Consider the following 6730-nt stretch of genomic DNA (forward strand, 5'->3'; position numbering starts at 1 on the left):
TATCTAAACATATTTTATTTGAAAGAAAATGCAAATATGTACATGTGGAGTTTTTTCCCTTTTGAGTCGGATAATTTGTAGATTTCAACTTGGTGCCTCATTAAAAAACTTTTTCAGGAAAAAGAGTACATCCTATGCTGAGATCCCTTATCATTCCTAGCTATAGTACCTTCTTAGGTTGCAGGCGTGCCATGACCTGGAAAGCTCTCGCCCCTCGAGTCCGGACAGTCTGTAGTAGCCCTTCCCAAGTATTTCTATGACTCGGTAGGGTCCTTTCCAGTTTTCTGCCAGCTTTCCTTCTCCGGGTCGAGTTGTTCTGATATCATTTCGGATTAGGATGAGATCGTTCTCAGTGAAACCTCTTGGCATTACCTTTTGATTATATCTGCAAGCCATTCGACGTTTTAGTGCTTCTTCCCTGATCCGAGCTCTTTCTTGGATTTCAGGAAGTAGGTCGAGCTCTTTCCTTTGAAGTTGGGAGTTGGCTTCTTCATTGTAATGAACCACTCTAGGCGACCCTTCCTCAATCTCTACTGGGATCATTGCCTCCGTTCTGTATGCTAATCGGAAGGGTGATTCCTTTGTGGTGGAATGTGGCGTTGTTCGATATGCCCATAGGACTTGTGGGAGTTCTTCGGCCCAAGCTCCCTTCGCGTCTTGTAATCTCCGTTTTAGCCCAGCCAATATGACTTTGTTGGCAGTTTCAGCTTGTCCATTGGCTTGGGGATGTTCGACGGAAGTGAACTGGTGCTTTACGTTCAAGTCGGCTACTAATTTTCTGAAGCCTGTATCTGTGAATTGGGTGCCATTGTCTGTGGTGATGGAGTATGGGACCCCGAACCTTGTGACAATGTTCCTATATAGGAACTTTCGACTTCTTTGAGCAGTGGCGTTAGCTAGGGGTTCTGCCTCGATCCACTTTGTGAAATAGTCTACCCCTACTATGAGGAATTTAACTTGTCCCGATCTCTGAGGAAAGGGTCTGAGAAGGTCGAGTCCCCATTTTGCAAATGGCCAAGGTGAGGTTACGCTGATGAGCTCCTCTGGCGGGGCGATGTGAAAGTTGGCATGTTTTTGACATGGTGGACATGTCTTTACGAACTCTGTGGCCTCCTTTTGTAGAGTCGGCCAATAAAATCCTGCCCGAAGTACTTTTTTGGTGAGTGCTTATGCTCCGAGATGATTGCCACAGATGCCACTGTGTATTTCTTCTAGAACATCCTTCGTATTAGAAGTCGGTACACATTTTAACAATGGTATTGAGATTCCTCTTTTGTATAGAGTATTGTTTATGATAGTGTAGTATTGTGCCTCCCGTTTTAACCTTTTTGCCTCCTTTTCATCTGTAGGAAGTGTTTCTGTTTTGAGGTAGTTAATTATAGGAGTCATCCATCCTTGATCTAGACCTGTTATGGCTAGGACTTTTTCCTCTTCCGAGATTGACGGGTTCTGTAGTATTTCCTGGATGAGGCTTCTATTGTTGCCTCCTGGTTTGGTGCTGGCTAGTTTTGAGAGTGCGTCAGCTCGGGCATTCTGTTTGCGGGGTATGTGATGGATCTCATATTCTCGGAGTTGTCCGAGCTGTTCCTTGGTTTTACCCAGGTATTTTTTCATGGTGGGGTCCTTAGCTTGGTAGCTCCCCGTTATTTGTGAAGTGATCACATGTGAGTCGCTGAAGATAATGAGTCTTTGAGCTCCGACTTCTTTAGCCAGCTTTAAACCAGCTAGTAGTGCCTCATATTTCGCCTGATTGTTTGAGGCAGGGAACTCGAATTTGAGAGAGAGTTCGATTTGGGTTCCTTGATTACTTTCAATTATCACACCTGCACCGCTTCCAGTCTTATTCGAGGAACCGGCCATGTAGAGATTCCATTCTGTGGGGGTTTCCAGAGTGTCTGTAAATTCTGCAATGAAGTCGGCTAAGTATTGTGATTTGATGGCTGTCCGAGCTTCGTATTGAAGTTCGAACTCGGACAACTCGACTGGCCATTGTAAGATTCTGCCTGCTAGATCTGTTTTCTGCAATATCCCTTTTATGGGCTGGTTGGTCCGAACCTTAATGGTGTGAGCTTGGAAGTACGGACGAAGTCGTCGAGATGTTAGTGTGAGAGCATAGGCAAAATTTTCTATTTTTTGGTAGTTCAGCTCGGATCCTTGTAATGCTTTACTGATGAAGTATACGGGTTGTTACCCTCTGTCGTCTTCTCGAACTAGTGCTGAGGCTACTACCTGACTTCCTACCGCGAGGTATAATATGAGTGGTTCTCCTTCTCGTGGCCGAGATAGGATAGGTGGCTGTCCTAGAAATCTTTTGAAATCTTGGAAGGCTTGTTCGCACTCCGTTGTCCATTCAAACCTCTTTCCTTTCCTTAGAGTAGCATAGAAGGGAAGAGATCTTATCGCTGATCCCGCTAGGAATTTGGACAAGGCTGCCAATCTCCCGTTGAGTTGTTGTACCTCTTTGACACAAGTTGGGCTCTTCATGTTGAGTATGGCCTGGCATTTATCTGGATTTACCTCAATTCCTCTTTGTGTGAGCATAAAACCTAAGAACTTGCCAGCTTCTACTGCAAAGGTGCATTTTGCAGGATTGAGTCGCATGCCATGCTTCCTTATAGTGTCGAACACTTGGACCAGGTCGGACAATAATGTCTCTTCACTTTGTGTCTTTATCAACATGTCCTCCACATAGACTTCCATGACTTTTCCAATATGATCCGAAAAGACTTTATTCATTAGCCTTTGATAACTAGCTCCCGCATTTTTGAGACCAAAAGGCATCACAATGTAGCAGTAGTTTGCTTTTGGTGTTAAGAACGAGGTTTTTTCTTGATTGGGTGGATACATTGGGATTTGATTGTATCCGGAATATGCATCCATAAACGAGAGGTATTTATATCCGGAGGAGGCATCTACCAGGGCGTCGATACTTGGGAGTGGATAAGGGTCTTTTGGGCAGGCTTTGTTGAGATCAGTATAGTCAGTACACATTCGCCACTTCCCATTTGATTTTTTCACCAAGACGACGTTAGCTAACCATAGTAGGTACTTGACTTCTCTTATGAATCCTGCCTCCAATAGAGCTTGTACCTGCTCTTCCACAGCTTGGGATCGTTCGGGTCCAAGCTTTCTACGCCTCTGTTGTACTGGCCAAGATCCAGGGTAGACTGCTAGCTTATGACACATTAACTCGGGGTCTATGCCTAGTATGTCTGCAGCCTTCCACGCAAAGAGATCGGCGTTTTCTCGTAAGAACTGTACAAGTGATTCTTTTATGTCTCCTTTTAGAATCGTACCAATATTTGTTGTTTTGTCCGGGATGTCTTCGATTTGGACTTTCTCTACTTCACCTTCAGGTTACGGACGGAGTTTTTCTCGCCTCTGAACTCCACCAAGTTCGATTGTGTGGAATTCTTCTCCTCTACCTCTGAGGTTTAGACTTTCGTTATAACAGCGGTGCGCCATCTTCTGATCTGCTTTTATCATAGCTATCCCTTTTGCAGTTGGGAATTTCATGCATAGATATGGAGTTGAAACTATTACACCGAGTTGATTTAATGTTGTCCGACCTATTAGGGCGTTGTAGGCTGAACTCACGTCGACCACGATGTAGTCTATTTTGAGTGTTCTGGATTGGTTTCCTTTTCTGAAGGTTGTGTGTAGCGGGACGTATCCCAGTGGTTGCACTGGAGTGTCTCCCAGTCCGAATAGGCTGTTTGGATATGCTTTGAGTTCTTTATCTTCCAGGCCGAGCTTGTCGAAGGCAGTTTTGAATAAGATGTTGGCGAAGCTCCCTTGGTCTATCAGTGTGCGGTGGAGATTTGCATTTGCCAGTATAATGGTGATGACCATGGGATCGTCGTGTCCTGAGATGATGCCGGATGCATCTTCCTTGGTAAACGTAATTGCGGGAATGTCGGGTGCTTCCTCCTTTCCTCCGACATGATATACTTCTTTGAGATATCTTTTGCGAGATGATTTGGAGATTCCTCCTCCTGCGAACCCTCCGTGTATCATATGGACATGTCTTTCTGGTGTTCGAGGTGATCGCTCGGTTCGTCCAACCTCCTCGTCTCTTCTCCTTTTTCTTTGCTCATCGTCCCGGGTGGCCAGATACCGATGTAGTTTTCCTTCTCTCACTAATTTTTCTATGACATTTTTTAAGTCAAAGCATTCGTTGGTGGAGTGTCCACGGACTCGATGGTATTCACAATATTCATTCCGGTTTCCTCCTCCTCTTTTGCCTTTGAGTGGTCGAGCTGAGGATATTTTTTCTGTGTGGTAGACTTCTTTGTAAACATCTACCAGGGACACCCTAAGAGGGGTGTAATTATGATATTTTTTAATTTTTTCCCCTTGTCGATCTTCTTTTTTTTTGGACTCTTTATCTTTGTCTCGGTAGGCGAATCCAGATTTTGAGGTTTCTCCTAGTCGAGAATTTTCTTCCATGTTGATGTATTTTTCCGCTCGTTCCTGCACTTCGTCCAAAGATGTGGGGTACTTCTTTGATATAGATTGGCTAAAAGGTCCCTCTCTTAGGCCATTGATGAGGCCCATGATGGCGACCTCTGTTGGTAGGCTTTGTATGTCTAGGCATGTTTTGTTGAATCTTTCCATGTAGTTGCGAAGGCTTTCCCGATCTCCTTGCTTGATTCCTAATAGGCTGGGGGCATGCTTAGCCTTATCTTTTTGGATGGAGAATTTGGCCAGAAACTTTTTGGCTAAGTCATCAAAGCTTGAGATGGACTTCGGAGGTAGGTTGTCGAACCATCTAATTGCTGTCTTTGTGAGAGTCGTTGGAAAAGCTTTGCAGTGAACTGCATCTGAGGCGTCGGTGAGGTACATTCTACTTCTGAAATTGCTGAGGTGATGGTTAGGATCTGTAGTGCCATCGTATAAAGTCATATCCGGAAGTTTGAAGTCCTTGGGGATTTTGGTCTTCATGATTTCCCTAGTGAATGGATCTTGATCTTTGCGAGAGTTATCCTCAGGGGTGGACCGAGTAGCTTTAGCTTTGAGATCGGCTTCGAGTTTTAGAAGTTTATCTTCTAATTCTTGGCGTCGCCTTACCTCTCTTTGTAGATCCTTCCCAACTTCTCGTTGATGCTGGGTTTCTTTTTCAAGTTGCTTTAAACGATCTTGAAGCGCTTCTATCACTCATGGATTTGATGAGTTTTTGTCCCCGTTAGATTCTGGGGTATCTTTCAGCGTATTGTCCGCGTTTTTGTGCGGTGTTCTATCCTCTAGATCTGAATTGTGGTCGTTGTTATGGTCATCCGCCATGGTGATGGGATGACTTCCAAGGTCCCTGGAAACGGCGCCAATGTTTCGAGGGTTACCTGAAACTGTAGGTCGATCTCGGACGAGATCTTCTATACTGGTCGGAGATGACGTGTCCGGCTGGTGGGTGACGGCCGGAACTGTCGTGTCTGACTTGTTGGACTGGCAGCATTGCTGATCCTTCGTCACCGGAGGGTGGGGGGTACCTGCAAGGGACTCCGATGCTTAAGTTAGCAAGGGTATTAAGCAGGTTTTTAGTAGAATCAGAGTATGAGTTATACCTGGGTGCTCCAGTGTATTTATAATGGTGTAGAGTGACCTTCTTAGATAAGATAAGTTAGTTATCTTTATCTTATCTTTGAGTGAGGTCAGCTCATCTTCAAGGGAACCGCCCTTATCTCTATAGGCTTGGACTGCCCTTGGATCTGGGTCGTATTCCTTGAGTTGGGCCCTTTACTGGGATTTCCTGTTGATTTGGCCGAGCTCTTTGGAAAGAGGTCGAATAGCCTGACCTAAAGAGGTCGGTCACTTTGTTACTGAACATCCCGGATCGGATAGCTCGACCCAGGGTGTGAACAGTGTTCATCTTGACATTCAAAGTTTTCCTGTTTACTTTCTTAGTTTTGATCTAAAAATTCTAAGTTTGGTGTCATTTTATTGTTTTTCTCTTTCCTCATTAAATTCAAAAATATATTTTCTATTTATTTAATTGAATTTTCAAAAATTTCATAAAATAATTTTAGATTTCTATTTTAAAATTTTTATTTTATCTTATCTTAGTTTTAAAATTTTAAAATTCAAAATCTTTTTCAAAAATCATATCTTTTTCAAAATCTTATCTAATTTCATTTCAATCATCAAAATTTGAAAGTCCTTTATAATTTTTTTTTATATTTTTCCTTCTAGACATAATTTTCGAATTACTTGTCCTACTTTATTATTTTGATTGAAAAATTTTAAATTTGGTGTTTCCTTGTTGAGAAAGTTTCAATCTTCAAATTTTTAAAATCATATCCAAAATTTTTCAAATCTTTTTAATTCATCAACCATTTTAGCATTCAAATTTTTTTATTTATTTTAATCTATTTTATTTTGTTTTATTTAATTTTCGAAGCTTATTTTTCTAGTTCCCAATTATTTTATTTTCTTCTCTTTTGAATTCGGTCAGCATTAAATAAATAAAAAAAAGAAAAATATTTTGATTTTTCTTTTACTTTATTTCTATTTTACAATCTACAACATCTCCCTTTCTCCATCATGGATCTAAGTGGAAATGAATAGTCTAGAAGGACTCTGGGGTCATATGCTAACCCCATTACTGCTGCATACGGGACTAGTATCTGTGTACCACCCATCAAAACAAGCAGTTTTGAGCTAAATCCTCAGCTTATTATCATGGTGCAGCAAAATTGCCAGTATTCTGATCTTCTACAGGAAGAACCTACCGAGT

This window comes from Arachis ipaensis, chromosome B2 (assembly GCF_059453495.1).
Source record: "Arachis ipaensis isolate K30076 ecotype BB chromosome B2, ASM5945349v1, whole genome shotgun sequence".
Classification (NCBI taxonomy): Eukaryota; Viridiplantae; Streptophyta; class Magnoliopsida; order Fabales; family Fabaceae; genus Arachis; species Arachis ipaensis.